Source organism: Camelus ferus, chromosome 23 (genome assembly GCF_009834535.1).
Source record: "Camelus ferus isolate YT-003-E chromosome 23, BCGSAC_Cfer_1.0, whole genome shotgun sequence".
Taxonomy (NCBI): Eukaryota; Metazoa; Chordata; class Mammalia; order Artiodactyla; family Camelidae; genus Camelus; species Camelus ferus.
In genome coordinates this window covers 22,367,558-22,391,828 of record NC_045718.1, presented here as the reverse complement: position 1 = coordinate 22,391,828, position 24,271 = coordinate 22,367,558, and the positions used below count along the sequence as shown (strand labels likewise).

The following is a 24,271-nucleotide window of genomic DNA, read 5'->3' as shown; positions in this document are numbered from 1 at the left end:
AGCAGGACATTTTCGATTCTGTCTTTCACGAAAACTGCTGACAGCATAAAGTGTTATCCCTCCTAGGGGAATTCATATTTTAGCAGGGATTGAAGGCTTGACTTTTTCTGAGAAGGAGCTTTCAGGAATCTTCAGGACAGCGGTGGAGAAACATTTGACGCAAGGGAGCTAGAGCTACTTAGAAACTGCTGTAGTCCCACCACATAGAATTTCCCAGCTTTCCCGGGGCCAGAAATGTATGTTAATGATGAGAAAAGTGGCTGGATTTCAAATTTGATTAGTAATATTTACAAGCATATGAGTCTGGCTGCATGTAACAGAAGCTCAAAATAACAGTGGCTTAAATAAAATGCAGATGTCTTTCCCATGGAACATTCCAGAAGAAGGACCTCTAGTGCTCATATGGTGCCTTTGTTCTTTGAGATTTTTCCAGGGGCCGGGGCTCATGCTAACTTTCTGCTCTGCCTTTCTGGGATATGGCCCACATCTGCTTGACCCAATGTGCCTCACCCCAACACTCACACTGAGGACAGCAGGATGGAAGAAGGGACAGGGAATGGGGCATATCCCTCCCTTTAAGGACATGACTCAAAGCTGCACACATGGCTTCCACTCATGTTGCTCTGGCCAGGCCTTACTCATATGGCCAAACCCAGCTGCAAGGGAGGCTGGAAAATGCCATCTTCACTTATGTGACCATGTGCCAGGGTTTGCCTCCTGGAGTGAGAAGGAGAGATGGTTAGTGAAGTCTATGTAATAGGCCTGATGAGCAGGTGTGGGAAGAAACTGTTGGAAGGCCCGAGTCACTTGCCTGGGAGTGCAGAAAGGGGTGTAATTGTGGGGCTGGGGGCGAACCAGGCGTTGAGAAGTCTGGATGCGTCTTCTCCTGTGACTTCACTCCTGGCGATTTGGTCTTCCGTGTTTCATGACTACTTCTGGTCTAATGTATTCAGCCCCAGGCTTCCTCATACGTCTTAAACTTGTTTTCAACTTTGGGTTAAGAAAATATAGTCATGGTCTTCGGTCAAATGATTTGATTTCATAACCATCAAATGAACATTACATGTTAGGTGTGGAAATACAGTGCTGAATGAGTGTCCGCCCTTAGGAATCTTACAGTCCATATCGGACTTTCTCAGCCCCGAAACTATTGATATTTGGGGCTGGATAATTCTTTGTTGGAGGATGTAGGCTCTACCCACTGGATGTCAGTAGCCACCCCCTCCTAGTTGTGACAAAAAAAAAAATGTCTCAAGCTGGTGGCTATGGCAGTGTTGAGAACAGCATCCTCTGTCACATGTGGCTGTGGAATTCGGTCCAACACGAGCTGTGGGCTTCTCTCCAGGTGGCTCTTCAGCTGTGACTTGGCCCGGGGTCCTGGCTGTCCAGGCTCCCTTGGTTCTCACCCCTTTTCTTACCTGATTCTTCAGCCTTTCTAGTGATCCTGTGACTTACCTTTCAACAAATTCCTTCTCTGTATAACTATTCACAGATCATCGTCAGCCACAGGTGGTTTCTGTTGCTTGCAACTGGGAATCCTGGATGTTACATGTGGGAAATGAAGAACCTCTGCAGAAGAGATTTTTACCACGTACCAAATATACAACAGGAAAATAAAATAATGACACCAGTCGTTTATTAAGCCTGTCCCACGTCAGGCACCTTACCTAGAGTCTCCCTTAATCCTCAGAAGCCTTCCTTAACCCTATCCTTGAATAGACACCATTACTATCATCCTCACTTCATAGGAAAGCTGAGTTTTGAACCCAGGCGTTCTGTCCCCAGAGCCTGTTTCCCTGACAACCATGACCAAAGCCTAATCCAAATCCCAAATTTCCTTCAAGGCCTGTATCAGCTGTCGAACCCCCATCGCAAAATGACACCCTTCATCAACTTGCCTGTGTACCCGATGATCTTTACTGTAAGTTTTATTTTACCCACGAGCTGTGCCTGCTCACTGGCACACACGATGAGGCACTTATTTTCATGTCACCCTAGAATTATTTTTGATATTTGGGGCTGGATAATTCTTTATTGAAGGGTGTAGACTCTACCCACTGGATGTCAGAAGCCACCCCGTCCTAGTTGTGACAACAAAAAAATGTTGATGTATGTAGATATCTCTCTGATATCTTCCTCTTCTAACTGTATCTCAAGCAACTTGAGGGTTCTAATCCTGACTCTGCCACTCACCACGAGGTGGTCACAGGCAGAAACGTTGAGAATTGTTAATATGTTCTTGCAGCATTGCCGTGGGTGGGGGTGGTCTTCAAAATGCTGTATTTAACAACTGGCTCACAAGAGCACTGGCCAATCAGGGTAGTTGATGACTGTAAATATCTGGAATGCCTGTGCCATGCAAATGAATGAATATTAGCTCCAGCTGTAAAAAAAAAAAAAATCAGCCGCTAAGATTCTTTGTAAGTTGTACAGCATGACAGAAACTCTAGACATTATTATTTCGCTTTCTGTGTCTCTTTTAGGAGTGCATTCTTATGTACTTGGTAGGTACATAATAAATCTCTGAATTAATGGATGAATGAGAAGATCATCAACATCCTACCTGCCTCCAACCTCCTGTGGAAATCAGTAATTCCCTATTTTGGTTGAATGAGATACCCCGGGTCATCTCCTTGATTAGTTGGTGGTGATGAGGAGGACATGAGCTTCTTAAACAGTTCTCCCACCATACTTAGCTTTGATTGGCAGGAAGTAATATAAGTCATACTGCACCTTCAGAGAGATGGAGCCTGGGCCAGCCTTGAAATCAGACTAAGGAAGCTGATGAGGCAAGTCCAGTCTCCCCTTTCCTGGGTCACCTGGCTTAGGTGAGGCACTGCTATCCTGACATGCTCAGCCCCCAGAATGGTCTGGCCACCTTGGGGCTCTACGTGGCAGTCCTCCAAGGCAAGTAGCAGCTCCTAGCAGCACCCAGTGGATCAGCCTCGATTGCCCCAGAGCCCACCTACCTGCCTGGCACTCAGAGCCTGTTGCTGAAAGTTCTTTTCGTCCTTCTGTTCCGTCTTCCATTGCTATCACGCCGACAGCTGCAGGAACACATGGATGTTGCTTGGCAGCTGCTAGACACAGATGCTGGGCTCTGTAATGTACTTTCCCCCCCTCTGCTGCTGCTTTTGAGTGTTTCTCTGGCTGCCTGGCTGTCTTCATCCCTGCCGGTGGGAGGGGTGTGCTCCGAGGTGCTAGTGGGGTGTGAAACCTTGGGGGATTGGTGCTGCTGAGCAGGCAAGATGGCTAAGTCCTCAAGATCTGCTTTGCCTTTTTCACACCCAAGTGTCATTTTTAACTGTTCTGCATGCCTGAGAATGATTTCAAGCTGGCCCAGAGGAAAATCATGTTGGGGTATCTTTTCCTCTGCACCCTTGAAGCCTCTGCCTACATCCAGGTCCTCATTGTTTCCTGGTTGCTTCCCTGCAGTGGTCTCCTCACTGAACTGCCGTCTTTGCCCCTGTCTTGCCCCTTTTCTTCTATTTTCCATGGTGCTACCAGAGTGATTGTCCTATAACCAAATCTGACCACATCTCTTCTTCTTCTTCTTCTTCTTCTGCTTCTTCTTTTTTTTTTTTTTTTTTTTTTTTTGAAATCCTCATAGCTCAGAAGATTAAATCTGAACTTGGTGTGACTAAAAGGCCCTTCGTGACTCATCCCGGCTGCAGCCCCGTCTATTTTGACCAAAACAAATCGTCTGTGTTCTAACGTGATCTTGCACTGGTGTCCCCTCAGCCTAGGAATTTCCTCCTTCCTCTGTTTGGCTGTTCACCTGGTTCACTTCACCTGAGCCAGAGAGATTGCTAGAGGGTCTCTTTTCTAGGCGTAGCCTCTCCCTTGGCCTGATCTTCGACCGGCCAGGCTGCCAGCAGGGCCATTTCCATATAGCGATGACCACTCAGGCAAAGCTGCTGCTGATTAAACAGCCTACTCTGTGCCAAGCTCTGGGACACAAACACGAGCGAGGTTCAGTGCCAGTCCTCAAGGAGTTCATAGATTGTTGGGCAGATGGATGAGGAAGCACACAATTAAAATAGAGAACGCAGTGAGCTCTGTGATAGAGCTAAGTGCCGGATGTTACTACAGGAATCAGATGCCCTCTCTTTGTGCTCCTGTAACATCTTGAATGTCCTCCGATTTCATTAGCTCTACAGTATGTTATGTGTTTTCAATGTGTCTGTCTCCTCAACAACCTCTGAGTTTCTTGAAGGCAGGGACTAATCTTCCTTAAGGTGCATCCCTCACACCCACCCAGTGACCCGCACAGAACTTCAAGAAATGTCTTTGGGCAAATGGATCTCTGCAAATAAATGATTGTGTCCACATGGAGATGGCCCTGCAAGGATCCCTCCATTTGGGCCATGTGTGTCTGTCCAGGCGAGGAATCCTGGAATCCTCCTGGATTGAAGGACACAGGAAAGAATACGTGGGAAGTCAGCAAGCTTGCAGTTTCTGAAATTTTCTACCTTGTTTCCGGAAACTTGGTCCCTCGACTTGTTCCTCATCTTTTCCCTCTCTCAACGACCCCACTCCTCTGCTTTAGTTTTCTTCTGCTTTTGGTCAGGGAAAGCATCCATTAAAGAAAATTGCATATTATTTGAGAGTAATATTTATATATGTTAAAAATTAATTTTTAGATCTGCGCTGTAGAGAAATTTGAAAACTTTGATGAGAAAAGAAAACAAAACTTTATATTTAGGGTGTGAGAAGGCAGATGTGCCTGCTGATACAGAAGGGACTAAATAAATGAGTTAAAAGAGAATCCTATATGCAGTTTTGTAACAACTTTGAAAGCCTAGATGAATGGATGAATTCTTCACAAAATATAGATTACCAATATTGACCAAGAAAGAAATAGAATAAATAATTACCATAGTGAAAAAAAAAAAAACAAACTAAACTAAAACAAAACCTTGAGTAATCCCAGAGCTGCCCAAATCACTGCCATTGATGTGTTGATGGAGATCCTTGTAGACTTTTCTCCTGCACATATGTACAGAAAAGTGTTTGAGTGAAGACTCGGAATTCAGGCTGCCTGATCGTATTATGGTTTCCCCACTTACTAGCTGGGTGACCTGTGCCACGTTGCCTAACCTCTCTGTGCTTCCTCAGAGCACGGAGCTGTTGAGAGAATGAAATATTCTACCAAGTACCTTACAACAGTACCTGGTGCATAGTGAGCAGGAATTCATTTAATTAACAAATATTTATTGAGGGCCTATTTTATGCCAAGCATTTTTCCAGACAGCATTTAACAGCCAGAAGAGTCACTGCTGTTATGTAGCTTGTATTCTGGTTTAACCACCAAATACATTAACTGGTTTTGTTATTACAAAGAGTATCATATTATATATTGTATGGAATCTGCTTTTCTCATTTACAACATCTTGCTGTGTTTTATAACATTTCTTGGTGTCGTGAAATCTTAATTCCTACAATAGTGATATAGGATTTCATTGAATGTCTACCATATTTTAAAAAATAATCTCCTTTTTACTAGATATTTAAATAGTTTCCAATTTTTCACTATTTTAAAAAAAACAGTATGATGAAATTCATAGATACACATCTTTATGCACTTAACCTGGGTAATCCATCAACATACAGTCTTAGAAGTGAAGTTACAAATCAGAGTATGCACGTGTGTACGGCTTTTGGTAGATGTGGCCTCTTGCGAGGATTACGTACCAAATTGCCATCCCTCGTGCTGTAGTTGAGAGCACATTTTTCACACTTCCGTCTGAACCAATACTCAATTTTTTTATTCTTTCTAAATTTTGCAAATTAGGGCATTTTTAGTTGCATTTCTTTAACTTCAGGTAAAGCTGATCTTTAAAATTTACATATATATATATATATATATATATATATATATATATATATATATATATGATGTCATTTTATTTCCATTTCTTCAACTTAAAATGAAGCTGAATATATTTATGTATGTGTGTGTGTATATATATATATATATTTTCCCCCCACATTGGCTATTTGTATTTCTTATTTTCTGAGATGACCATCTGGGTCCTTTAAAGCCTCCGTTCTGATTTTGATAAGATGATCTTGGATGTTACTTAGATTGAATAGCTTTTCTCCATGGAAGACTTCTTAAACTTTGTGAGGTAATGGTTTCAAGGGACATGTGCCCAGCCTTCTCTGCTATGTATTTGCATTTTCCACTAAAAATGTCTAACATGTTATAAATTTGACTTTTCTGCACTTTGGCAGTGATGTGCTTTCAATACTAATGAACCACCTTCTGTACAACATCTCAGCGAGAACAGGGGCCACTTTTGCATAGGTTGAAAGATGCTAGATGTTATCTTGTCATGTATGCTGGCTGTATGATCTGGTGCATGCCTGTATTTTCCTCTGTGGTCAGTGTTGGCATCGCTGCGTGCACATGTGCACCTGCCCACGTCCATGTCTGTATTTTGAGCTGAGGTCAGGAAACAAAATGTGTATTTTGGGGTTTCTGTGAAGTTACATAAGTACTTTTGTATTTTCACGACCTGACTCTCTCCCAGGGGACATTTAGTTGAAATTTTGCTTCTTTTAGGAAGACTGCCCTGGTTATCCACCCATCCTCAGATTACTTCCCTCTGAACTTCCTGAGCACATGTGTTTCACATCTCAACTTGCAAATGCATTGCTAAAAATGTGTCCTCAATAACTCATCTATAGTTTTTCTTACACGAGGACCCCTCTGCCTTTGCCTCTGACCATTTGGAAATGCGTTTCTGGACTTTACCGCATCCTCTCAAAACAGACCCAACCCACAAAGCATTAGTGAGTAATGTAGGACAGACTACAATTTTATGGGGAGATGAAGGAGAAAGCTACATGAAACGACACCTGGCAATAAATAAAGACAAAGAGTTTCGCCTTCTCTTGTCAGAGTTCCTCTTTAGTCATGGACCTCTGGTTCTCCCTCTCTGTCTTTCTGAACCTTTCCCTAAAGCACCACTGAATATCTCCTCCTTCCCTCATCATTTATTTAGCTCTCTTCTGAATTTCTTAGTCAAAGACATGCACTGTTCCTGATGCCCAGGAAAGCTAGCAGTTCTTCAACCAAAGTGAGCCTCTTTCTATGGGACAATATGCTGCCAAAATGAGTATGTTTTTTCCCTGCTTGTTCCAACAAAGCTACTTCACAAGGATTTGCTTTGTCCCTTCATCCAGTTTGATGACAAGGACCATGTCTTCTGTTCATTTTGTGTCCTGTCTCAGCCTCCTTTTCTTCCCATGCTTCCTCCAGGGCTTTACACAAAGTAGGTTCTCAGTAAATGCTTGCCAACCAGTAAGGCATCTCTTCTGTATTTCCACCACTTAGCACAGCACCTGGAACTTAGAAGGCACGTGATGATATGAGCAAATAAATGATGTCACCTTGGTCCGTGTACCTCAGTAATGCAGTGGGTAAGATGGCTTGACCAGCTGGACCCCCATACCACTGGTGCACCCACTGCTGCCCAGGGCGTGGGCAGCTCCATAAAGCCCAGCCATTCACGCCCTTCTACTCCCAGAGCATTTCTCTTTTTACTCTAGTTGGCTGATAGGGTCTTCTTCTCCAACCCATTTTGTATCTTTCTTCACAAATCATCGGGCCAGTCCAGTGGGGATTTCCAAGATCCGTTTCCTAGAATATGACTTGCCGTGGGACCTCAGCCTCCTACCTCAGCCTTCCCATAATGTGGTTCCTCCCAGCCTCTCCTATGTGGGACCTGAACTGTCTGGGGCCCTGTTCTTCCACATTTCTCCCTAGGCCTCCTTTGACCACACCAGGGTCAGAAGAAGGACCACATCAGGAGACACAGGGGAGAAATATATTGATTGCAGAAAGGGCAGAAGGAATGGGAGAGGGATGTCGGAAAGAAGAGAGGATCCCACAGCGAAGAAAAGTAGGCCTGTTCAACTTGGAAATAAAGATGGCTGGATGATTAGATCAACTCCATCTCTCGGGGGCTTTTTGTATGACTTTTTGCTCTGTGCCGTGGCATTTCCTCTTGACTTCTCTGGGTTATTTTTTGGAAATGCACAAAATGAAAAATGCCAGACAAGTGTGAAATGATGGGAAGTGACTGGGAGTCAGAAAGGAATTTCAGGGTATCTTTTTATCCTAAGGAAGTCTGGAGGTCAGCCTAGACTGTGGGGCTCGTTACCCAGATAAAGAATCCATCCAAAATCTGTGCAGATAAAGAACTCTCTATCTCCCTCTGGCTAATTCTTACTCAGAGGACCCTGTGTTCTCTTTTTTTCTGCCTCTTCACCAAGAGTTATATCTCATAGGATTAGAGAGGACATGGATGAATGCTAAGTAAAGAGTAAGGTTTTCTTTTATAACAGTTTTTAGTGACCACAGGTGTTTTCTTTTTCTTCTCCAAAGGCCTGATTGTAGGAACTTCCCAGTGAGCCTGGTGCCTCTGCCCTCGCCTGACCCAAACTCATCCTGCCCTTCTTTGGCTCAAACCCAGGTGTTTTTCTTTATTTTTCAGAAATTTACTTGATTGCGGTAGGAACACTTGACATGAGATCTACTCTCTTAATCGTAAAGTGTACAGTACAGAATCGTTAACTACATTCAGTACAGGTACTTTGTTGCACTGCATTGAATACCTGGTGTATACAGGTATGTTGTTCTGTGTTGGTACAGTGCTGTCCAGCAAATCTCTAGAGCTTACTTATCATCTCAACTCAAACTTTATACCCACTGGTAGGTAACTCTCCATTTCCCCTCCTTCCAGCGCTGCTGTTGCACTCTGATTCTACGAATTTGCATATTTTAGGTACCTCACGTAACATAAAAGGACTCACACAGTATTTGTCTTCCGTGACTTGTTGATTTCACTTAGCATAATGTCTTCAAGGTTCTTAAGCCCGTGCACTCAAGCCCCTACCCATTCTTTTCTGACAGGGTGTCTCAAAGTGTTCTTGCCCACCTCTGCTTTCTCTGTATTCCAGCCCCTTCCTAATAGTTCACTGGCTTCCTGGACCCTGGAATCCTGCTCCCTAAACCCATGGTGCTTCCCCTAAATCTTTGCCCTGAGACTCCCCAGGCCCCACTGGCCTGTCTGGCCCCATGGGCCGCACCTGCTCCTTGAAGCTTGCCTAACCCCCGTCTGCCCGGCTCTCTCAACACCCCAGGCAGCCAACCCTGGCCATTCCTGCCAGACCAGCCCCACTGAGGCCCCTGCCTGGCAGGACATGGCGTCTCTGATGACTAAAAATAGGAGGTGTATAAAAGAACGGTGGGACCCAAATAAAGTCTGAAGCAGGAAATATAATGATCCTCCGAAAATATGATTCTGTTGCTTCCGCAGGAGCCCTGTATCTGCTTCAAAGCATGTGAACTATCTTTATTTTGCATTCAAACTATCTTTTGGGGCCAGGTTTCCTTCATAACACGGCTTATTGCAAAATGGATCTGAAACCCTAGGGAGTTTATCTGTAGTTAGTTTTTTTTTTTTTTTTCCTTTCCAGTAACTGTGGGTCGGAGGTATTCCAGCCATTATTAACTAAAGGACTACTCTGTTTTATGACATCTAATCAGGTGGCTGTCCCACTGGGAGGACAGATTGTGTCCCTTTTTTTCCCTCTGGACTGAGGAGATAAAGAGATAAAACTCATAGGTTGTTTTATTTTTTTTTAAAAAAATTTCAACAGCACAGTTCTCTTTGAGATCTTCACACAAGCCTGTTATGCATGGGAGCCTAGGCCTAATGGGGGAGACAGAAGGGCTTGTGTGTAGGACATTTTGTCCTCTGAATGGCTGACCTTAGTCAGGTCCAGGAAAGCTATTCGGGATCATCTTGGATCCTGGTGGTTCAGAAGACAATGGGAAAATCTGAGTGCGCTGTCCCCAGATGTCTTCACTTGCCTGAGAAGCCAAGTTCACCTTCAGTTTGGAGTTGGGGAGGATCTCCATGCTACAAACACTGGGCAGATTTCTTAAGCTTCTGTTTCCTTTTACATAAAGTGGACCTGATACTACGGGCCATGACAGTTTCCCAGGGCTCAGGAGAGGCCCCAGGCCTGGGTGTGTATGACATATCCAGCTCTGTGCAAAGCAAGGTACTGTTGGAGCCTTAATTCCAGTGCAGACTTCCCTTTAGCTTATCACACTAACTCTAGCATCCCTTCATTTATGAAACCCTTCTTGAAACTATGTATGCTTTTACCCCATGTTGTCTCTTGAGACAGCTTATGTCTTGAAGTAGGATTGCCTTTTATTTATCCTGAAACTTATTCCTTCAAACCAGTTGTCTCACAGGTTCAGAGTTTGGGAATTTCTGGACAAAACTGTTTTCACTCTGCCCACACTTTTCATGGCTGTAAAGGTTTCCCCCCGTAGCCCCTTGTGATTTGCTTTTGCAGCGTGAGTAGGCCTCATGCCTTCCGGCTGTGCTCACACAAAGGTCCCTCCAGTCCCACGATCATTGTAGATTCACTCTGAACCTCCTCTGTCCTTTGACATTTCCATGTGTATCAGCAATTGTTGGCCCCCAAAGGGCCCGAAACACCTTCTCAGTGATAGTTCAGCCTAGGGCCTGCCTGAGAGCTATGCCTTGATACGCTTAGAAAATTGATTTTGGTGAAGAATTTATGGCCAAGGACTTTAAGGCCAGTCTGTCAGTTTCAGTGTCTTTGGTTCATCAAATCTCAGGGTTAAGAAACCTCTAGGAAGAGATTCCAATGCTGCTCAAGCTTTTGCTAGGAGAGCAGAGGAGAGATTTTACAATGAGATTTAAGAGGCTCAGAAAGGAACCCTGCCTAGAAGCTCTTTCCAACAAATCCACACAGTTCCTTAAGACATACCCTTTGGTAGAGTGGGGGAACCACCTGGTGTAGTGGGTAATCTCTGAGGCTCTGCGAGTGGGCCAGCTGGTCGGAATCTTGGCTCTGCCATTTCCTAGATGTGTGACTTGACCTCTTTGTGCCTCAGTTTTCCTGTCTGTAAAATGGGGATAATAATGACTTACTTAACAGGGTTGTTGTGAGGGTGAAATGAATGAATATTTCTGAAGTATTAGAAGGTGCCTGGAAGAGAATCAGTGCTCAATAAACAGACAAGCAAATGTTCCTGGGGAGGACATGGATGCTGTTTCTTTTCTCTGGATGAAAAAGCAGAGGCTTGGAGAGACTGCTTAACTTGCTCAATGTAGCATGGTTACCAAAGGTGGTGCCAGAAGTCAAACTCTTAGTGGGTTAATCCTTTATGTTTTCATCTATGTATTTATCAAGGGAACTCCTGGTCTTCATTTCATTTCTCAAGTGGGTGTCACCTAGGATGCTGGAGTTTATATTATGAATTAGTAATCTGGCTTGTGGAAAGGGCACTGCATTAGAAGTCAGGAGATCTGACTTCTGGTCTAACTCTGCCACTGACTATGTCAGCTGGGACAAACTGTTTACCCCTGCTGGGCGACCCAATGGGAATGAATCATGCCTGCTCTGCCTGTCTCAGGGACTACAGTGAGTGTCAAAGGTGATCGTTCACTTTCAAGTTTATCAAATAATGAGTGCTTCCTGGAGGCTCAGGCCTATGCGAGCTGCATTTATGTGTATTCTTCATTGTTTTTAAATAACTCAATAAACATATAAAATGCAAGATAGTATTGTTCCTGTGAGTCTGGACAATGTGAGCCAGTTATTCCTAGGGCCAGATTATGCCCAGACAGGCTGCACATTAAGACTCTAGAGCTGGGAGAATGAACCTTGAATCCAGACTGTCCCTGGCTTTCAGCCTGCCTTGTCCAACTATTCCATGAATAACAGGCATGTTGAGAGTTGCTTCAGAACCAGGATGCCAGTAAAGTCAGGGAAGCCAAACTGAAGCCCCACCATGAAGGTCTCTGCGAACTCGAGGTCCTCACGAAGCACTAGGCACTTCTATCCCTGCGTCCATCCAGTTGCTATGGTGGGAAGTTGGGTTGGTTCTGGGTTTCACTACGAGGAAAGGTATCAAGATGGAGAAGAAGGATTTGACAGCTAAGACAATAATAAAACATAAATCTAGGGTTCTTATTCAGCCAGTATGTACCAGGGTGATGGTACTCACCTGTCCCAGCCAGCATTTGCTCTGAGTGGTCGGTGCCCACAGTGGGCAGCTTGTTACATATATCCCAACTTTGGATAAATCCTGCCTGCCTTTTGGTTTTGCAGAGGCTCCCCTTGATTCTGTGCTCTGTCAGGTGCCAGCTCTTTTCCCATCTGCCTCCTGGGAACACAGTGGTAACACAATAAGACCGTGTGAGCTCGGGGCTGGGCTCTGCACAGGGCTGACACACTGCAGGGGAAGTGCCCGTTCGTCCTGACGTCCAGGAGGACCCAAGGGGATGCTTCCATTCAACTGGCTGACCTCTGAGAATAGGAGCCAGATCTTCTTCAGTTCTTCATCATGGACAATCCTGTGCTGATGTGCAGAAGGTGCTCAATATGCATTCAGTGAATGAATAAATCCACCAGAAAGTATCCAGTGAGCATCAGTTTAGTGGGCTGCTGGGTTATTCATGGTAGAGGGTGAATTAAAAAGACCAAATCACACTAGATGTCAGAGAATTTTCAGTTTCCAGTGGATGATCCCATCCCTGTGTGACAAAAATAAAGGACACAAGGATAGGCATTTTATTTGTGCCAAGCAGTTAGATTTAATTTTTAAAAGTAAAGGTTATCACTAAGTAAAATGAAAGAACCAAGGGAAATCGAGGGCGAATAGAGATTTTGCTTGGATGTAAAGGTCCCAGGAGAAACAAATTCCTTTGGAAACAGCCCAGCGTGTGGTATTCCTCGTACCTCCCTTTTTCAAAGGCTGGTTTTGTTGGGTTTTTAACTGAGAGCCTCAGGATGGAAGGAGAAGCTATCTTCCCAGCACAGAGTTTTCTCCCCCTCATCCAAAGGGAAGGCAGATTTGGGAAACTGGCACTGCCCCTGCCCAGATGGCAGCCAGCAGCTGGCTCTGGCAAGGGGAAGTTCTCACTCTCGGCTGCTGGCTGTCCAGCCCCTCCCGTTTCCCCGGCAAGGCCGGGCCATTGGAAAGGAGAGAATGTGAGAGCCCCACCATGCCAGCAGCTCCTCGCCACCCTGACCTGGCTTCTCTGGCTCCGGGACCCAGGCCCGCTGCCGGGAGCAGGGGAGCAGACCCGGGAGCCCCAGCCAGCAGCGCCAGCCTCCCTCTTCCTGCCGGCTTGGCCCCGTGCGGAACCACACAACGGCTCCTGACATCCACGGGGCTGCCTCAGGGCGGACGGAGGTGCTGGTGCTTTCAGGGAGAGTGGCCTGGCCGCACGGCCACGGGCAGGGCTGGGTAACAGGGCCCCGGGTGGCCAGGCTGTCCCCGGGCTGCCCCGTCCCACCGGACATCGCCCTGCCTCCCCACAGACCCTGCCTGGCCTTGTTTTCACCGAGGCACAGTTTCTTTTCCCTTCTCTCCCTTCCTTCCTTTCTATCCTTCTCCTCTCCTTTTCTCTCCTCTTTTCTCTTCCTTACCTCCCTCCCTCCCTTTTCTCTCCTCACACAACGTCTTTCTGCTGCGTTCTTGCTTTCCTCCTCTTTATTGTATTCCTCCCACGTTTGCTGACGACACATGCTCTTGGTAGAACCTCAGCTGGGTTCCCGGAGGACACGGGCACGGTACCCTTGGCTCTGCCCCAGAGGGGCTCACAACTCAATGTTCGTGCACGAGATGAGTCTCTGACAATTGACGACAGTCGAGTGTGATAAGGACTAAGAAAGCATACAGATTACTAGGAAGACAGAGGAAAGAGTCATTTATTTCCACCTGATCCATTTTGGGGAAAAATTAGCTGAAAAGGAGCTGCCATTTTCAATTCAGTTACCTGCCCTGCTTCTTACGTTCCTGAGAAAAGGTTTTACATCTCTAAGTCTGGTTGGAAAAAAATGAAAGGTTTGCTTTCTGTTTGTTTCTGCTTATAACCCAGGTCTTAAGGCTTTGACTTTTTATCGAGTCCAGTTTATCCATTTTTTTTTCTTTTATTGGTAACATTTTTGCTGTTGTAGCTAAGAGCTTTTTGCCTAACTCAGTGGTGCAGATTTTCTCCTACATTTTCTTTTAGAACAATTACACTTACATTTAGACCTATGAACCATTTTGAGTTAATTTTTGTACATAGTATGTATAGAGGTTTTTGGTTTGTGTGTGTGTGGGGGGGGTATGTGTGCTTTTTTGCATATAGATATCCATTTGTTCCAGTACCATTTGTTGAAAAGACTACTCCTTTCCTATTGAATTGCCTTTGCAACTTTGTCAAAAGTAAGTTGACAACATTTGTGTGGGTCCATCGGTGGACTCTTGGAGAGGAGTGTTTTAATGACCAATATATTATCCAACATTCTCTCTCTTTGTCTCTGTCTCAAAATAAATGTGTCTATAAATGTGTCTCTACTGTGTAAATAGCAGTCTGTGTATGAACCAGAGTTATTACTCAACTGGGTAAAAGAAAAGAAGTTTTGGCAAATCTAGATGAGAATTCACTTGGCCACCAATTGCAGTGTGACTTTTTTTGTTCAGGACTTTTTGATCTTGAAGGAATGCAGGTGAGACTCGATAAGAAGTGTTACCGAAGTGTCACAAAGATTAATGGGGACGGGGCTCAGAGAGGACCTGGGATTTGCCTCATCTGCATCCAGATATTTGTGTGATTCCCTCCGTCTCATTTACAATGAAAACATTGTTGGGGGAGGTGGTGGCGGACAGTGAGGATAACTATGAGCGTAAGTGTATTGTTAGATTATAAGCACTTTAAAGGAAGATCTATCTTCTTTTGTAAAACACGGAGCACTTCCATTTTCTGTGTAGTAGGCAGTAAACAGGTCCTCAGTATCTCTTGTTTACCTTCTGCTGCATCAAGTCAAATGCAAGAATTACCCAGGAGATGCGTTTAATGTTTTAGTCCCCGTGACATTCCTTTGGCTTTCTTTTACAGACAGAATTCTTCTTTTACAATTCTGGAATGAAAAGTATGCAAAATGGTGTCTTCATATTGCTTAAATGCTTTCAGCCCATGCCACTCATTTCTGATTTTTCATGGCCTTAAACCACCATCTGCTGGAAGTGTGGGAAGGACACTTGCAAGGTCATCGTGTCCTGCCCTCCAGCCTCAGGCCCGGCTGTGCTTGGGCCACGAGTGAGAAGTGTTTCTATCTTTCTCTGAAAGGTTTTCAGAGCTCAGTGCCCCTCCTTGGAGGTTTCATCTTTGGGGTGGACCCAGTTCTCCCCTCCAAGGACTGTATTCCTGGTGGACAGGCAAAGATCCTTCATGCGTACCCTGGACATGCTCGTACTATGACCATCGTTTTGTGTCTTTGACCAACTTTACTTTCTTTTCCTTTATAAATCCTTCAAACACTTCAAGTCCAACTGCTCACACTGGGGACAGCTTGTGATTAACCTCTCTCCACTGCAAGAAGTAGCCAGCGTCAGTGATTCTTCCTTCTAAAATTGCTTAACCAGTTTTTAATACACCAAAAAGACTTTTGCCCAGAACCCTCTGGCCATCTATTTTCCTTAATGGCCTTTTATGAGGGACCTTATCAAAAGCTTGCAAGGAAATCCAAGTAAATTATGTTCCTTGGTTCACCTTTACCTACTATTTCATTAACTTTTTCAAAAACAATATGACATAGTTTTCAACATAATTAAAGGGGTTGGGAAAAGGGAACTTTAACTAGCGCTTGACAGTTTCCGGAGTTGCCTGGGAGAGCTGGGTCACTGCTCATATTCTGCCTCTGCTTAAGGACACTAATTCATTTCCCAGGCTGTCTGGCAAGGTCAGCCACTAGTTCAAGGTGGAAATGACAAATTTTTAGGCTTTCAAGTATGCAGTACTCAGCTCTCTAGAGAGCCTGAAGGAAGGAAACCACAAGTTTATCCAGGTCTGGACCAGAGAAAGAGGAAATGATGGGACGAACCAAGACGTGGACAGAGGGCGGTGTCTCCGTGGAAGGGAGAGCCAGCCCAGGAGGGCTCGGACACTCCCAAACGACCCTTTATTTTGTGTATGGGAAAAGGAAGGGCTGATCGTAGCCTTTGGGAAGACTTTCAGTGTTCCAGGGGGGGTCTGTACGACCAGAGTGCAGGGGTGGGCAGAGGCTGGCGGAATGAGAAGGAAAGAGTTAGAAATGAGCTCACATGACTGGTAGTCACTGCATTTAAAAAGATGCTCATAATCATCTTAATAATCGCAGCGCGTTTGTTGAGTGTCTCCTGTGTGCAGGTGTGTGCTAGGCATGTGCACATGCCTCGCTCATGTAAGCTTAATCACGGGGCAAGGGAGATGTCATTACCCTCATCTGTAAATGAGAAAAATAAGGCACAGTGTAAAGGACCTGAAGGTCACACAGTTAATTAGCAGATTTGGGAGGCAACCTCCTCCTACTGATTCTGAAGTACGCAGATTTTCATGATGCTAGCTACTCAATTTTTAGCCAGTGTAGTACAAAATTCTCCCAGAAATCAAATATTCTGGTTAACAAAATGTTCTAAATAAACATTCTAAAGGTGAATGACTAGTTTTCTAAAAGATGTATCACTACTCAGTGGTTTTAAAAAAGCAGGCAGTATTTAATTTGTATTAATAATTCCCAAAGTAAATCAAGTATACATCCATAAAAAAAATTTACAAAACCATTTAAGGGCTACAGTCCTCAAAACATCTTTATGAATCTCCGTTTTCGCTGGTCTGAGAATTTGGAAGTACTTGTCTACCAAGGCTCTGGCTGACAAAATGCTAGTAAAATTGGCTTTTGCTGCAGAAAGGAACCGGCAAGGAAAAGGCAGAAAGCTTCCATTTCTTTCTGGCTTGCTTTATGTTTTCCACTGGCTCAATGCCTGTTTTTCCTTATGTCCTAAGGAATGGGCCATTTTTAGTCTTTTCCATGACTTCACAGAGCTCAGCACAGTTGTCCGACGGCGTGCTCCGTGCTCCACAGGAGGTGATGCCTGCATATTAGAAAGCACTTTTTAGAGTGTGTTTTGAAGACCTGCATCCTCTCCCCAGGTGCCCCTGCAAACTGCTGTGTTCCCGGGACCACGACACCTTACCTGCTGACTCCTGCATGCTCATTGCAGTGTCTAAGGGAACAAGTGAGTATCTGAAGGCACCTGGGCCAGGCTGAGAAGCCCAGCTATCAGAATCCACCCTCCTGATTTGTCAACACAATGACCCTTCAGACCAGGAGCCTGAGAAGCCGAGGAACCAGAAAACCCACTTGGGTTTTTCTTTCAAGAGTGAATGTGATAATTGGAAAGAATGCAAATGGGGAGCTGGAGAGAAAAATAAAACTTTCAATCTAGCATCAAAACTGGGAACCTGGGTAAGAAAAACAAGTCTCCTGTCTTAGGAAGGGAGATACTCTGGGCTGCTGGTCCTCACTAAGGTCAAATAAAGCCTGAGTTGGCAGAGTGAAGTTCCAGCGTCCATTTGCAGAAAACAGGAGGCATCAGCTCTGTGTGTCCACTGGGTGTGGCCATTAGTCAGGTCTCCGTGTGATGAGCTGGGCAGAGGGACAGGGACCCTTGGCCATGCGGGGAAGCAGCAAGGGTCCTGCCATGGTCATGCAGCTTGATTCCAATTCTAGCTCTGGGCCTTCTGGCTTTGGTGATCTTGGACAAATAGACTTTGATTTATTAATCAGTTTTAGTTTCCTTGTCTGTAACAGGGGAACAGTGGCAGTTTGAGGAGGATGAAAGATAGTGAGGTTTGTAAAGTGCCTGACAACACGTGGCAAACGATTTCTTTCCCATGAACTTCTGGCCTGTTATCTTTCTCAACACCAAATACAGATTCATAGCACAACTAGTGTGAGCAACTTTATGGGTTCTGTGTTCTCTCCACTGATGGTAAGGAAATAACATTTCTTAGATAAAAATGTAGAGACTAAATCCCTCCCGCCCTCCACATTGGACCTATGATGAGACAAAAAAAAAAAAAAAAAAAAAAAGAATTTAATGATTTAATCATAGATGAAAAACCTTACATAGCTATACAAGGTAGATGACATTACACGTATTTCTATCCAACCTGCATTCTACCACTTAAAGCAGGGATGGGGCCTCTGAGCATTTTGACCAGTGACTTTGCATCATTAATACAGTGTGGGGTTAAAAATCATATGCATTACATTCAGCTGAGTTAAGAGCATAGAGCATTTTATATTTTCAATATAATTTCTCATCTGGCTCTGACCACTTCTCTCTCTCATAGGGAAGTGGAGGGGGACCATATAAACTTGGCAATTAAAGACTACTCCTTCTCTTGTTGAAAATAGCTTCTTTGGGGTCAATTCCCAGACTTTCAGAGATTCACTGCTCTCCTCCTACCTGTCAGCTCAATAGCATCCAGGCCTGGGGGGAGGTTTATGTACCTTTATGGGGTGGGGGAGGGGACCTTGGGATGGCTTGTTCCCTCTGATTTCTTGCTGGTCTTTGCTGTAGGATGACTCTGGCCCATTCCCTGAGTACCATGGGCTGGTGGCCACAGAGAAGTGGCTTTTGGGTTTTTTTTTTAATCCTGCCCATGGTCCTGGTCGTTTGCCTCTGGAGATGGAATCCTTACACTCTGTGGCCATGTTGTACCAACACCAGACCCCTGCACATCCTCCAGCCCTCAGTACCACTGTATCCTCCTACAGGAGTATATGGAAACTTCTGGATTCCACGTGTACCGAGTGCAGGCCTTGTTAAATGGATCCAATAAAGTTCTGAAAAAGTTCTGCTCAGCAGGATTGCAGCTTCTTATAGTCTTCAAATCAAGCAAGCAGAAGGGTCACCTCCTAAGAACAAAGACAAAGAAGACTGCTGATCAACTCTTACAACGAGTTTATATGAATCTATAGGGAAGGAGATTAGATGCTTCTGATGATGAGATATAGTGACCAGAAAAAGGTGGACAGCCCAGGGAAGTCCCACCTTTGGAAGTTTCAGCATGGGCATTGTCTAAGTGCCACTTTGCCAGTCTCAGCACGAACTGGTAATACACTTATGGCTTTGATGGGCCCTTCAACAAAGCACCTTCCTTCCCCAGTGCTATCTCTAAACTCTGCTTGTGCAGCTGAATAACAGCAGATGCTAACTACTATATATAAAACAGATAAACGTTAGGTCCTACTGTACAGCACAGGGAACTATATTCAATACCTTGTAATAGCCTATAATGAAAAAGAATATGAAAAGGGGTGTGTGTGTGTGTGTGTGTGTGTATGCAAATAACTGAATCACTATGCTCTACACCAGAAATTAACACAACATTGTAAACCGACTATACTTCAATTAAAAAAAAAAGAATTGTATCTTAAGAGTAGTAGCATTGACGTACGGCATAGTTAATTCTGTTTGGAGGTGGGGAGAGGTGGTGATAGGTATCGATCCTAGAGAGGAGGTTACATAGGTATCAGGTTCTAGAAACTGAAGAGAGTTTCTAGGCAAGTAGGGCAGGTGGAAGGCATTCTAAGTAGAGGAAACAGTGCAAAGGCATGCAGATACGAAAATCAGGAAAATAAAGTTGATTTATACAGTTAGAGATGAAAAACATTTAATACTCATCGTTGTCATGAACTCTTGCATCCTATCATCAGATTCACTTACTAATTTTCATACAGAGTGACCACCCGAATTTGATCCCTGTTCTCTAGAGGGTCTTGGTCCGAGGCAGCATCGTAGCAGATCAAGCACTGACCAGGTGAGTTAAAGCTCTGTAATTCACTTGCTCTGTAACATGGACCAAGTCACGTGACTTGTCCTAAGGTCACTAGTACTGTCGTACTTAAACGAGAATTCATATTTATCCTTCCTGACTTAGGCAAGCCCAGTAAGCGAAACACGTGAAACTCGATTTGAAAAAAAATTACAAGCAGCAGGACATATTCGTTTATATTTTAAGAAGACAGTTAATGAAGAAGGTTCAGAGTCATAGCACTCTGTATGCCATCACACCGAAGGACACATTTCACTTCTTTCTGGTGACAGATCCTACCTGGGGGCTGTGGGACACCTGGAGCGAGAGCCACTCTGGGGACATGGGGGCACATTGACAGAGAGGACAGGTGGGGCTGCTTACTCAGTGTGCACAAAGGCAGGACAGCCACAGCAGGAATTGGGGTCAAAGTTTAAGAGAGAAATAAACATTTTAGTCAGAGGGCAGCTAGTTTTGGGGGTGAATGAGTAAGGCTGCAAAATGGAAAATGAATCACCAGATCTGAAGTTGAGAGGAAGAGGAACAAGTTAGGATATAGAACATAAGTGAGTTGGGACAAGTAGTTCAGAACTAAGGTCTCAAACAGTGAAGGCATTGATGGTCCGCCTTTCACAGTGGTCCCTTTTCTGTGGCCCGGATAGCACATTTTTTGGATAGCACACTTTTCTATGGCAGGGTAGCACATTTTTATACACAGGCATCTAGGACATGACCAGGAGATATAAACCTCAGTTCATAAACTCAACGTCGCTCTCCAGGTCTTGGGACTCGAGAGCGCCAAGTGAAATAAACACGTGGTCAGCTGTTTCCTGCCATCTGCCTTCCTCCCCGTTTCTAGGTGTGGTACACCCTTCAGAGCTTAGCACAGCAGGGACTCTTGATCTGTCAGTGACACCCAAGGAGGCCATGCAGCAGGTGTGGGATTGCAATCGGCCCTCATAATTGGAAATAAGTCCCTAAAATACTCCGCTTTCTCTTGGTGGTCCAGCATAGAGCTATGATCCATGTATCTCTCTAAAACCCTCTTAAGCCTATTAAGATTATCATAATCTATAACCTTGCAAGGACACGAGCCCCACATAGTCAGCTACTTTGCAAAGTGGTGGTGCCATGTCTTTGAGATCCTAACTCTGCCTCGTCAAAGCATGAGTGCTCCTAGCATTTTGAGATTGAGTGAACCATCTCATTTTTCATCTGTTGAGACCTGAAAGACTGTGACTGAGGTCTTGAGCTTTATCTTTGTCACCGAGGCCTATATGACCTTACCTAACCAAGTCACTAGCCGTGCGTCTAGTCACTAGAGGATCTCAGGCCAAACAAAACCCAGCCTAGAGACTTGGATGACATTACAGCCCATCCAACCCATCGATAAGTCCTTAAAGCTTTAACCCTGCCCTCCTCCCCCATCCCAATCTACAGTGCCCTCTCTTTTAGAAGAAGGATGGTGGAATTGCTTTGCCTTGGAATTGATGGTATAAAGAGCTACCTTCTCATCTGAGTAATGCTAATTCATCTCCGTCCCTGGTCATTCGCTACCTATTAGAAATACTCTGCCAGCCTGCAGCTCATTACCAGCGCAGCAGGTCCGGCTCCCAAGAATAACCTTCTAAGGAGGATGAAATGTACGCAGTGGCATCTAATACCAGGGCATTCACATTCATATTTTTAGCAGCATATATCAGTTAGCCCAACCTTTAGTGTACTCTATGTACTTTTAATAATCTCCATAAAAGCCTGATTTCCAATCCCTAGGCTCAAGCTGACAGTGTAAATAAAATCACCCAAATCCACAGGGTAAGAGAAATGAAAATGACAAGGATTAAAATTTGGTCAAACCTCTTTCTTTTTAAAAATTCTGCTTCCCTTCCAATTGGATCACGACCCTCTGTGTGCTCAGCTTAAGACCAGACGGTATGCTTTCACTTTTATTCCTCTCTGCAGCAGGCTTACAGTATTTAGTGAGAGTCTGTAAAGAATGTGTGCTGGGTAGAGAGTTAATACCATAATCTCCTATCGTTGGGGTCAAATGCTGAATAGAGCAAAAGAATTAGAAAACATGTTACACACAATGGCAGGAAAAAATGCATCAGCGCGCTGTTCTGTGAACACTAGCATTCATCACCCGCAAGTAATGGCCATGAGGCAATAGAGTGGATAAAGAGATGTGTACTTGAAGTCTAGTATGTGCGCAGAAGCAGAGATGGAAGACTTGAGTGCAAGTCTTAACGCCCATATACTCTGGGAGGCATTCATCACCATTTTTAATCGTTTCTTCCCAAGTACCTGCTCCGAGTTAGTTCTTAAGTCACACATTTAGCCACTAAATTGTTTTACAGAGTTGAACCTCGAGCTGCCTCTTTTTACTCTTCAGCAGTGGGTGTGGATGTTACTCTCAAAGTGCTGTCATACATCTTTCTCTGGAGAATTCTCTTAACAAACGAGTAGAAATTTGAGGCACTGCAGGCAAAAAGGGCTGAACTGCCACCTACCATTGTACCTTGGGGAAGTCAACCGAACTTCCCTGGCATAAGATTACAAGCAAAGAAGTAACTTTGTGTGGAAGTTCTATAAAGAGGCGTGAGTGTGTGTGTGTAAGGGGTTTGATCATAAAGCGACAAGTTGACTTTATTTTAAACAATATCCTTTGAGGTAGCAACTATTGTAGATTCAGCATTTTAAATTCTTTATTTATTTTTAAATTTTCATATAGTAAATTTGGGGGCTTAGAGTTCTATAATTTTGATACATGCGGAACTATGTAAGCACTGCCACAGGCAAGATGCAGAAAGTTCCGCCACCCTCAATGCTGTTTCTTTGTAGTGAGACCTTTCACCTCCAAACCCTGAAAATCTTAAATCCTGATATATATGAGAATACACATGTATACCTTGCACAGTGACCAGAATGATGACCTGAAATCATGTGTGTGTGTATATATATATAAATAACAAAACATTATCTACACATTTTAAGTAAGATTACATATGTGTATATATTTTTTAATATACATAAATAACTACAAAGCCAAATTACTTTGATCAAAAATGCTACTTATTGCTCCATAAGTTCAGTGAGTGTGGAAATAGTAGCCTGACCCATTACCGTATCGACGTGAACAAAAGCGCTCATTACATGTACATTGAATTGAACATAACAGATTGGAATAACCCACAGATTGAGTAATGATTTTTACTTAAAATTTTGAAAGCTCATGACAACCAGAACTAGAAATGTGACACTCTCACTGTTGCAGTTGCACCTTAAGGATCCAAAGAGAGATGGGATAATAAGGAGAAGGGGGAAAGATTGTGTGTGTGTGTGTGTGTGTGTGTGTGCGCACGCACACATGTGCACTTGTGCACAAATGTATGTGAGTCCATGAGCCCCCAGGCTGATAGAAATTGACTTGTTTTTGCACATGACCAATACTATGTATGTACATGACTCAACGACTGAAATCTAATGGTCTTAAGAAGAAAACTATTAGAAAAATGACTAGAGTTTTAGAGTGATGTTGGTGAGGATAATCCTTTGTTCACCTGAATAACACACCAGGATTTATGTGAAAACACTAAGTGAGGTTTGACTCTAACCAGGAGCACAAGGCATGCTGTGAGCCATTCAGCACATCATCTCTTCCCTACAGGGTATACTGACTAAATTACTAGAGAAATCTTATTTCGAGTAAATAAATCACTATTGTTTAAAAAAGAAGTATTAATATGCCCTTAATTTTATACCTTATCTTGACTACCTTCCTCTGAGCCCAGGGTCAGCCTCTCAGTCTTCCTCACTGGCTCCTCCTCGTCTAGCCGATTCCCTTTGCCTCACACTTCACTCATTTTCATGGAGAATCACTGATACTCATAATTAGATCGAGACCCTCCATCTCCACCTCCAACCCAGGCCTCCCTCCTGAGTTACAGCCACTTTCCCCAGCTTTCTGCTTGATCTATCTCCCTGGATGTTCCACAAACCCACACTTAACTTGTCCAAAATGGAGCTCAGTATCTGTCAAACCACATGGTTCCTCCTTCATAGAACTTTCCATATGCTTCTATTAGTGCTTATCTTACTTCCTGTTTCTATCACTGGATGCAGGCAATGAACATGTGTCTTTTCTCTGCCTGGCACAGTGCCTGGCATCTGGTAGGCATTTATAAATATTTGTGGAAGGAGTGAGTGCATAGGACATGCATATGCATAGAAAGAGAAATTTATTTCCACCCCAAACCCTGATGTTTATGAGGTTTTCAAAGAGCTGAGCAGTTCTGATACACATATAGGTATAAGCATTTATTCCCGCTCCAACCACCACCTACCATATCTACATAATGTCTAGAGTTCAAGTAATGGATGCTTTATGCAGCAGGGAAAATAATTGGCACATTTCAGTTTTTTTCTATCATCTTTGCTCATTGAAATCATATTCTTTTATTATTCAACATTATAACAGAAGCATTTTTCGATGTCTTAAAAAGTCCCAGATATTATTTTCTCCAATTGTATAATACTGCCTCGGAAAGAAGTTCTTGCTATACATCAGAAGTTCA

General features: G+C 44.0%; 1 long non-coding RNA gene across 1 annotated transcript in view; it reads left to right on the top strand.

Annotated features, from left to right (window-relative positions):
* Positions 1 to 24,271, top strand: part of LOC116659235 — a 125,960-nt gene that overhangs the window by 69,021 nt on the left and 32,668 nt on the right. Inside the window, exons 5-6 of the long non-coding RNA XR_004314472.1 lie at positions 17,025 to 17,110; positions 19,624 to 19,703. This is a non-coding gene — a long non-coding RNA (uncharacterized LOC116659235). The remainder of the gene's footprint in view (positions 1 to 17,024; positions 17,111 to 19,623; positions 19,704 to 24,271) is intronic.